This window comes from Lampris incognitus, chromosome 21, assembly GCF_029633865.1.
Source record: "Lampris incognitus isolate fLamInc1 chromosome 21, fLamInc1.hap2, whole genome shotgun sequence".
Classification (NCBI taxonomy): domain Eukaryota; kingdom Metazoa; phylum Chordata; class Actinopteri; order Lampriformes; family Lampridae; genus Lampris; species Lampris incognitus.
Window position 1 is genome coordinate 12,157,599 of NC_079231.1, and position 10,242 is coordinate 12,167,840.

The window sequence follows — 10,242 nt, forward strand, 5'->3', positions numbered from 1 at the left end:
TCTGAAATCTTCATTTATTTGACGAATGAAAACTTTGATTTTGTCAAAAAAGACTTCTGCTGTATCCGGTGTACATTTAGAAGAGTAGATTACTAAAAAAAGGAATATGTTTCATTGGCTAGCCTCTTTGGGTCAGAGCATTCATTATTATTGAAGATCAATGTTCCCATATAATTTTTTTCTTGGCGGGTTTTCTCTAATCTGCAAAAATAAGAAGAATTTCTCTCTCCTTCCTCAATCCATTTTGCTTTAGATCCAATGAAAGCACCCTTTGCCTTCATTGTGTAAATATCCAGTTTGGTATGTACGTAGTGTAAGTAATCTCCTTTTGTCAGCATCAGTAATTGTGGGATTATTGCAGCACAGACATATTTCTCTCGCCAATTGGGTGGACTGTGTCAGTTGTTTACTAAAGAAGAAACGCTGTTATCTTGAGAAATGTGAGTAATAATACAGTGCATACGGAAAGTATTCACACCCCTTCACTTTCCCCACATTTTGTTATGTTACAGCCTTATTCCAAAATGGGTTAAATTCCTTTTTTTTCCTCATCAATCTCCACACAATACCCCATAATGACAAAGTGAAAAAGGTTTTGTAGAAATTTTTGCAAATTTATTAAAACTAAAAAACTGAAATATTGCATGTACATAAGTATTCACACCCTTTGCTATGACACTCAAAATTGAGCTCAGGTTCATCCTGTTTCCACTGATCATCCTTGAGATGTTTCTACATCTTGATTGGAGTCCACCTGTAGTTAATTCAATGGATTGGACATGATTTGGAAAGGCACACGCCTGTCTATATAAGGTCCCACTGTTGACAGTGCATGTCAGAGCAGAAACCAAGCCATGAAGTCAAAGGAAGTGTCTGTGGACCTCCGAGACAGGATTGTATCGAGGCACAGATCTGGGGAAGGATACAAAAAAATTTCTACAGCTTTGAAGGTCTCGAAGAGGACAGTGGTCTCCATCATTCGTAAATGGAAGAAGTTTGGATCCACCAGGACTCCTCCTAGAACTGGTCACCCAGCCAAACTGAGCAATCAAGGGAGAAGGGCCTTGGTCAGGGAGGTGACCAAGAACCCGATGGTCACTCTGACAGAGCTCCAGCATTCCTCTGTGGAGATGGGAGAACCTTCCAGAAGGACAACCATCTTTGCAGCACTCCACCAATCAGGCCTTTATGGTAGAGTGGCCAGACAGAAGCCTCTGCTCAGTAAAAGGCACATGACAGCCCGCTTGGAGTTTGCCAGAAAGCACCTAAAGGACTCTCAGACCATGAGAAACAAGATTCTCTGGTCTGATGAAACCAAGATTGAACTCTTTGGCCTGAATGCCAAACGTCACGTCTGGAGGAAACCAGGCACCTCTCATCACCTTGCTACTACCATCCCTACAGTGAAGCATGGTGGTGGCAGCATCATGCTGTGGGGATGTTTTTCAGCGGCAGGAACTGGGAGACTAGTCAGGATCGAGGGAAAGATGAATGGAGCAAAGTACAGAGAGATCCTTGATGAAAACCTGCTCCAGAGCGCTCAGGACCTCAGACTGGGGCGAAGGTTTACCTTTCAACATGACAACGACCCTAAGCACACAGCCAAGACAACGAAGGAGTGGCTTCGGGACAAGTCTGTGAATGTCCTTGAGTGCCCAGCCAGAGCCCAGACTTGAACCCCATTGAACATCTCTGGAAAGACCTGAAAATAGCTGTGCAGCGACGCTCCCCATCTAACCTTACAGAGCTTGAGAGGATCTGCAGAGAAGAATGGGAGAAATACCCCAAATATAGGTGTGCCAAGCTTGTAGCTTCATACCCAAGAAGACTTGAGGCTGTAATGGTTGCCAAGGGTGCCTCAACCAAGTACTGAGTAAAGGGTCTGAATACATGCAATATTTCAGTTTTTTATTTTTAATAAATTCGCAAAAATTTCTACAAAACTTTTTTCACTTTGTCATTATGGGGTGTTGTGTGTAGACTGATGAGAAAAAAAAGGAATTAAACCCATTTTGGAATAAGGCTGTAACATAACAAAATGTGGGGAAAGTGAAGGGGTGTGAATACTTTCCAGATGCACTGTATGTTTAACCCCCTGACAGTAGACCTCAGAATGTAACAAGCTGGCATTAAACTTCCAGTAACCCTTATTTCACTTGTAAGCATTAGTAGGTTTCAAAGTTAAACTAATAATATCGTGGTCTGATAAGGGAGCGGAAGATATAAAACAGTCAGCAACCAATTATTTCATACAATCAGAAATGAGCCAAAAATCAATCCTAGATTTACTTGAGCCATCTGGCTTAAGCCAAAAAAATTCTTTTAAATCAGGGTGCATAGAGCGCCATGGGTCGAACAGATTTTGGCTACTACAAAAATGAATCAAATGAGGATTATATTGATGGCTATGATACTTTGTGGGCAAGTGGTCCAACCACTCATTATGCACCATATTGAAGTCCCCTCCTAACATAATATTATCAGTTGGGTATCTCAGTTTCAGATCCTTAATAATATTATTTATTTCAGAGAGTAAGTTCTTATTCTGGTTTATATTATTGTATCCATACATATTCCCCAAAATAATAAAGGAATGCTCAGTTGACAAAACACATAGGATCCAGTAATAATAATGGAAGTAATAATTTTCCCAGGGGAGTGTTCAATAGGATAGCAGTAACTGCAGAGCGATTGGTCCCATTACAAAATAAAATCTTATCCCCCTTTGGTTGGTCCAGAACTTTTCATCAGCTCATTAGAATGAGTCTCTTGTAGCAGAACACAGTGCGGTTTCTTGCTTTTCCAGAAAAGAAAAATTGCCTTTCGTTTAACACTATCTCTGAGACCCCTTGCATTAAGTGAAATGAAACAAAAGTCTGAATTAAAAGAGAACATCAAAGAACAATTTACAAATTAAAGTAGTAGCAGACTAGCAGGAAAAGGGCTGCTTTGGAAAAGACATTTAAGGCAATGTCCCTTTTTAAACATTCAACTGAAATGTCCCTCTTAAATATGAAAAAACGTTTCAAATATTAGGTCAATAAAGTGACTTGAGTCATGAACTTAAATGACAAGGTGATTAGGGGACCTCAATTCGTTTACCATTTATGTAGCCAGCCGCTCCTCTGAAGTGTGCCCGCTGACCTGCTTCTCCGGCTGGCTTGATTCGTGGCCATATTGCCGCTCTCGCCTCCCTGTCCGCCGGCAGGAGGCGCTCTGCACGACTTCCCCTCAACTCCTTGTACGCTGCAGAGCCCTTGGTCAGACGCCAGAGCTCATCTCTGAAGTGCCTCCTGGTGAACCGTATGACGACATGGCGATGCCTGCCCTCCTCCTTCTTACCCAGCCCCGGTGCCGAGCCAACAATGACGTCAAGCTTGTCCGTCCATTGTGGAGCGATCTTGGTCAGAATCCGTGCCACCTTCTCTCTCGTATTTTCATCTGCTTGCTCCTTGAGCAGCTTCAAATTCCAGCGGCGTTTAGGCTCAAGCTCCCGGACTCTCTCTCTCTCTCTCTCTCTTAGATTGGCATTTTCCTTCTCGATTTTGGTGCCCTCTTTTTCCGGAGTAAATATTGTAGCGAATTCGGGGGCCAACGCAACCACAGGAACTGCCGCGGCCGGGACGCGAACCCGTATCTTCCGCTTCGCGGGATCAACGTTAACCAGTCGACTAAAGGGTCCGACCCGTTAGGGCTAACGTGTCCACTTATCCGTGTGTGTGTGATGTGTGTGATGTGTGTGTGTGTGTCTAAAGAATTTGACCAAAAAACCAAGACCCTTTTACTGTTTGTAAACAGTGATGACGTAGGTGTGGATGCGCGCGCATTTAGGCAAGGGAAGCGTGGCGGAGTTAGCTAGTTTGTCAAACTATGCAAGGGGATTAACGACCAAAGATCTTTAGTTACCTGAATAAATTAACTTTGGCGAACGGCAACCGACTTCCAGATCCGTGTGGTATTACCGAGTGGGTGGAAGACGTTACTGAGTGGCCTAATATCCAGTGGCCAGATATATATACATATTTGTTGGAGAAACCGAGCGTATACACAAAAGAGGAGTTTCAGGCATACAACTCACTGGATGCTTACAACTATGTTGTCTGTGGTCACGTACAAAATGAAAGATACCATGACATAGACTCTGAGTTTTGTGTCCTGAAATCCGAAGTCTTGCCAAGTCTTGTTTTGTGCACAACACAAAGATTCAGTTTACTGTCACAGAGGAGGGAATAAACCAGAAAAATATTCACATTTAAGAGGCTAAAAACAAAGAATTTGCACAATTTTTCTTATAAATGACTCAGATCAAGGTGTTGTCAAAATGTATATTTAATAACAGCTCTCAATTAATAGTTGCAGTTCTAAATTCTTTTGAGAGGAAAACAAAAACAATGTTACATGTGCTGACAATTAACAGTGCAGTGCTGTTTGTGAAATGGCAAGATAGGAATGATAGAATTCACTAATTTTTTTGATTTTTTGGGAACAACACTTCTGCAGAGGTTTGTGAAAGCGCCACACACTATCACAACATCATCGAGAATGTTAACGTGACACTGGAATTACTGTTTGCAAAATCTTAAAGTTCTTCCATCATCCAATTACTCGTTCCACATGTATTCTTACATGAGACAGTTCTCTCGATGAGTCCACCTCCTGTGCAGAGTTGCTTTTTTCCTATTGTGATATGAGGTATACGAAGGGTGGCACCATAAGCTGCAAATTCATCTTGGATTAGAAATCTCCTGTCTGCCAGAATCACATCGTTATGTTCCAAAAACCCTGATTCCTTCGTTATCTGCTTGTCAGAAACCCGCCCACCCCAACCAGGGGACAGAAATGAAATTACTCCAGCTGGAGTGATGCCAATCAAATATTTAATGGTGTTGGTGTGTTTATAATTTGACCATGTCTGGCCCCGGCAGTCTGTAAAAAAGGCTCTGACATTTATAGGCACCTGCCCCTTTAAGACTCTGGCCAGATTCTCCGGTTGTGAGTGACGCAGCCTATCTTCACTTTTAGTTTGAAGCTAGATGCCTTGCCTAACGCACGTTGAGACTGTGTTCGTGTTATAGGTGCACACTACATGTAGTTTTCCCCTGCAATACTCGTGTCTAGGTGTATAGTGAAGTCATCTTTGGCCCGTGTTCACCGCATCAGGCCAGAAGACCCTTATTCAACGCTTACATCTTCGACCCTTACTCAACCTGTAAGAACTCGCTATAATTTATGCTGGATTTCAATACAGTTCAGACAAACGAAGTTCACGTCTCCTCTTCATTCCTGTGTTCTGACCGACACACCATCTTGTTTACTCTCTACCTAAGACAAACTAGCCCTTCCAAATTATCACACTAACAAATTGGTCTTTCGAGCCAGATGAGAGTATTCAGGATGGAGTCAGATGAAGAGAGATATCCTGATGTGAGGCCTAAACGACAGATACATCCACCTGCCAGACTGCAAGACTACGAGGTGGACTATGTGAGATATCGCCAGAGAGACCTACCAGAATGGAGCCTGCCACCTCCAACCCTAGAGATGAGAGTGTCACCACCATGGGAGGGCCCAGTCCAGATGACCCCCTTCCCGACATCCCTGAGAGCTACCATGGGAATGCTGCTCAATGCGAGATTCCTCAGCTAGCCCCAGGTCGCACCCAATGGAGAGATCAGTATAGTGATGCCTGACCTGTACACACACTCTCATATCAGCAGAATCAGTACACCTCCCATTCCCATTTGGAAATGAGAGCTATACAAGAGGAGAATGCTAGGCTGCACCAAACACAACAGGCCTTCCAGGCAGGTCTGAAGGAACTTCATGAGGCATGAACTGAGCTGAAAGAGCTAATTGAGGTCGCTCACTCACTGAAAGCAGACGCAAGTCGGGCACCCAGCCTAGCCTCAAACTACAGCACCTACGAACCTCCACAAGCCAAAGCTGAAGCCTGGAGCCATCATGTTAAAGCGGAACCGGAGGAGGAAGATGATTGGCCACCACTCCCACCATGGCCTGAGCTTGATGAGGATCTGCATGGAGGTATGAGCAAACTTAAACTCCATAAACAAGAGTTCGACAGCAGACAACTCTACCACACTCCTTACAACAATCCACACCTGCCTTCCAAGCCTCCAACCCCATAGAAAAGCATCCTCAGCCTTCAGCCCCTGCACCCAAGAGGATCCTGTCCTACCCACCTCCACAACCCTCTCAGCTGCTGTCACGCCCTGCTCCAGCACCTGCAGGCTTCACGCATCCGACATCTGCACAAGCCTATCATCCCTCATCATCTACTGTGGCGACGCCGAGTATGCTGCTACCTAACCACCCTATGCAGCTATCTGGACAGGTGTATAGAGGCCCCAAAACCTACTATCGCAAAGTTCATCCACCCAGACCCCAGTGAGTTCGCAAGGCTTTGCATAGCTTTAGAAAACCTACTCCCATCCAACGTCACAGAACTCTTCAAGTACCAAATACTTGTAGATCACCTGAAGCTGGAGGACGCCACGCTTATAGCTGATGCTTATCTCAACTCACCAACCCCTTACACAGACACCATGACAGCCCTCTACGACAAATATGGTCAACCTCACTAGCTTGCCTTAAACAAGATAGCTAGTGTCGTAGAGGCCCCTGAAGTCAAGCGTGGAGATACTGCATCTTTCCAGAAGTTCTCCCTCCAGATACAATCATTGGTGGGCATGCTGCAGACCTTGGGTCCTGACGGGGAAATCGAGCTGAAATGTGGCTCACATGTAGCTCAGCTGTTGAGTAAGCTCCCCGCATAACAGCGAGCTGACTTCCGCCGGCACCAATTCAGACAGTCCAAAGCGACCCCCACTCTGTGTGATCTGTCTGAATGGCTTCGTTACGAGTCGTGGTGTCAGGGCTTCGACGCTCAGACCATCGGCAGAAGCAGCAGAGACAAGCAGCATGTAAAGACTGACGTTCGCCCTGTGAAACGGACAGCGACAGTCCTGCATGGCACTGGAGAGCCTTCAGAGACTGCCTCCCAGCCACAGAAGGAGAGTTCAGAGAACAGGGACGGCAAAGGTAAAGTCTATTGCGCCTACTGCGAGAGCATTGAGCACTACCTCAGTCAGTGCAGTGACGTCGCCGAACTTTCTAAAGACCAGCTCAAAGAGTGGATCCAGGTTAACAAACGGTGCTGGCGTTGCGCACGAAAACATCCAAGAAGCCCAATGCACGTTGAAGAAGCCCTGCAATATCTGCCAGGGAAAACACCTCCGTGCTCTTCACGAGATAAATATAAAGCCGGCGAAGAGCAGCGAAGAAACAGCAGCTAATGAAGTGAGCTGCTGTACCAACTCTATTCCTAACTCCCTTCACCTGGACAGACCTGGAGCTGAAAACCGTGCCTTGTTAAAGGTTGTCCCGGTGCTCGTGTGACCGGTCTACTTTTTTATTGCGTTGTGTAGGAAAGACAGGACAACCCCTCTCATGCATGGGATCTGTATTCTGTCGCATATAAACAAAACAGGACAGGTTTCAGAAAACGTCGGATCAGCTCCTGCTGTAGCCTACGCAAGAATTGGGACCCACATTAGACATAAGACACATTAGGAATGGATACAATAAATTACAGGGGCAGACCACATACCTCTTTCTACATGTCCAAAGCGGGAAAGAGGCAGAAGTCAGGGGGGGGGGGACGTACGTTTTATAGCTACTAACAGGAAATGGCGTCACAACAGGGAGGGGCTACTATAAGCATTTCCTGATGATATAATAAAATAGCAATGTTGGCAATGACAATAATAATAATAATAATAATAATAAGAATCATGTGGTGATACTTTGTGTAATTATATAACATTGTTTGGTTATGACGTTTTTAACCATGCTACACTCGTACACTATAGAGAGCGCACCCTGGACACCTTTGCAATCCTCGACGACGGGTCCGAGAGGACCATGCTACTCTCAGCCGCAGCTAAGTCCCTTGGCATGAAAGGCTTCCCCGAAGATCTCCCTCCGTGCGCAGTCTGCCAGGACATCGAAGTACTCCATGGACACTCCATGTCCTTCCGGGTCTCCACAGCTGCAAACCTCCAGTGTAGTTGTAAGATAGATGGTGCCTTCACTGCCAGCCGCCTCAGCTTAGCTGGGCTAAGGTATGCTGGGCAAGCTCCAAAGTGCACTGAATAGCATGAAATGAAAGAGGGAAAAAGTAATTCTAAAACGATTAGGAAGTGTTAGGACTAATTATTCTGACCTTTCCACCTTTGCCTCGGGGTCCTGACTTTGTTTTGTACTTAAACACAGAGGGCACAAAATTAGGATTCTGTTGAGTCCAGTGACGCCTCACCTGTAAATAGCCAGACGCACCACATTAGCCAAATAATACCAGCTAACGCTGCTTATCGGTTACTTTAGATATTAGTCTCCATCTAAACTAGGCATTCCAGTGAAACCAAAGAGTAGATAGATAACTTACCTGATATAAAATGGCCGTTGTCCAAAGGAGTTGAATCAAGTGCAACTGGACTTGGTATATACCCGTGAAGACGTTTCGCCTCTCATCCAAGAGGCTTCCTCAGTTCGTGCCTTTCTGACTAGACCAAGCTAGTCTGACTGGCTGGTGATGAGACTCAGAATTTAAAAGGCCGCTGCAAACGCCAGCACTTTGGATCGTGTCCTCAGTCCAGTTTTCATCAATACGTTTGATGACTTGCAGCCACAGGCGCCTCCGGTGGCTCTGAAATGGCCGTGATCCCGTCGGAATTGGGTAAAACTTCAGTCCGCTGTTGGTAGAGTAGCGATTCGTACAGCCAAACACACAACAACTGCATATTTTGATGCTGGTCATACTTCTGAATAAACTTTGTAATCTCCTCTTCCTTGTCTGAATCCGTGAATGAATGGGAGACTCGGGGGTAGTGTTTCACTGTAAAAGGGTCTGTATAACACAATTATAAAAATAATGTGCTTGCAAGTTAAACCAACATTTTCGTCTTTTAAAAAAGTTTTACGTTGAGATTTTTTTTGCTTCAATAAGTTTTATTCTCTCAATTCTTTTGTTTGATATTTAAGAAGTATTGTTTGATTTTGACACAAATCTGATTCCAGTTTATTGAGCATGCGTGGTGACGTCAGGCTGTTAGCAGCAGTATTGCTGCTGTGCGCTTTAGCGATAATACTTCTATTCAGGATTACACGGAGGAAGCCAACATGAAAACCTGTGAAAAATAAACGTGTTATTTGTGTTTAAATGCTGTGGGACCTCTAGCAACTTTTCTTTTACCGTTCTACGTTTCAACTTGTTCTTAAAAAGTTGGGATGAATGCGTTTGTCCATCTTTACCACACAGATAAAATACATTCATAGAAGTCCACGTGCACGCCTCACAAACATCCGGGTATGTTTTTTGCGATCTTTTATTTTAAAACTTATTCATGAATAAAATTATAGAATTTTACTAAATAGAAACACGATGATGGTTAGAGCGTGTGTGTGTGTGTGAGAGCGAGCAAGAACGAGAGCACTCATCTAACAGCGCAGCTGGGCTGCCACCCTGTGGCAGACTGTTGACATTACAACCATGCAGTCCTTTCTGATGTAAAACAGGAATCTAGTTCGATTTCGTGAGATTTAAAATTTCTCCGCTTCTATTTCAGCTAACCAACTGAGACCATTTCGAGGCAGGACGGCCGGATGAACATCTATTTGGTATTTTGACATGTGCTGGTAAAAAAGCACTCACAAGGCGTTGGTTACTTCCTGAACCCCCCACAATACAGGAGTGGATCGATATAGTAAATGACATGTTATGTTATGGAAAAGATGACCTTTTCCCCTCCGTCTTCAGAAAAATAAGTTTGTTAAATTCTGGACCAAGTGGGTCAAATATGTGAGGCCCTTAAGGCCAGATTTTGGGGAGATATTGAATAAATTAGATTTTAATACACCCTCTCTCTTACTACCCTCACGCTCCCTTTTCCCTACCACGCATTGGGAACCTTCACTCTCCGTACCACAAACTGGGAATCCTCATATCACCTCTCTCCTGTATAGTCTTATGTACAGACTTCACCTCTCCCAAATTGTACGAAGTTCTTAAAGTTTCCCTTTTTATATAAATATATATTTTTTTCTAACTTTCTCTTGTAACTTAAAAAAAACCATGAACAGCAGAGGAAAATTAAACTGTTATTGTTTTGATATACATTTTGTAATATATACTGCTGTGAAAAATAAAGAATAAAAAAAAAACAG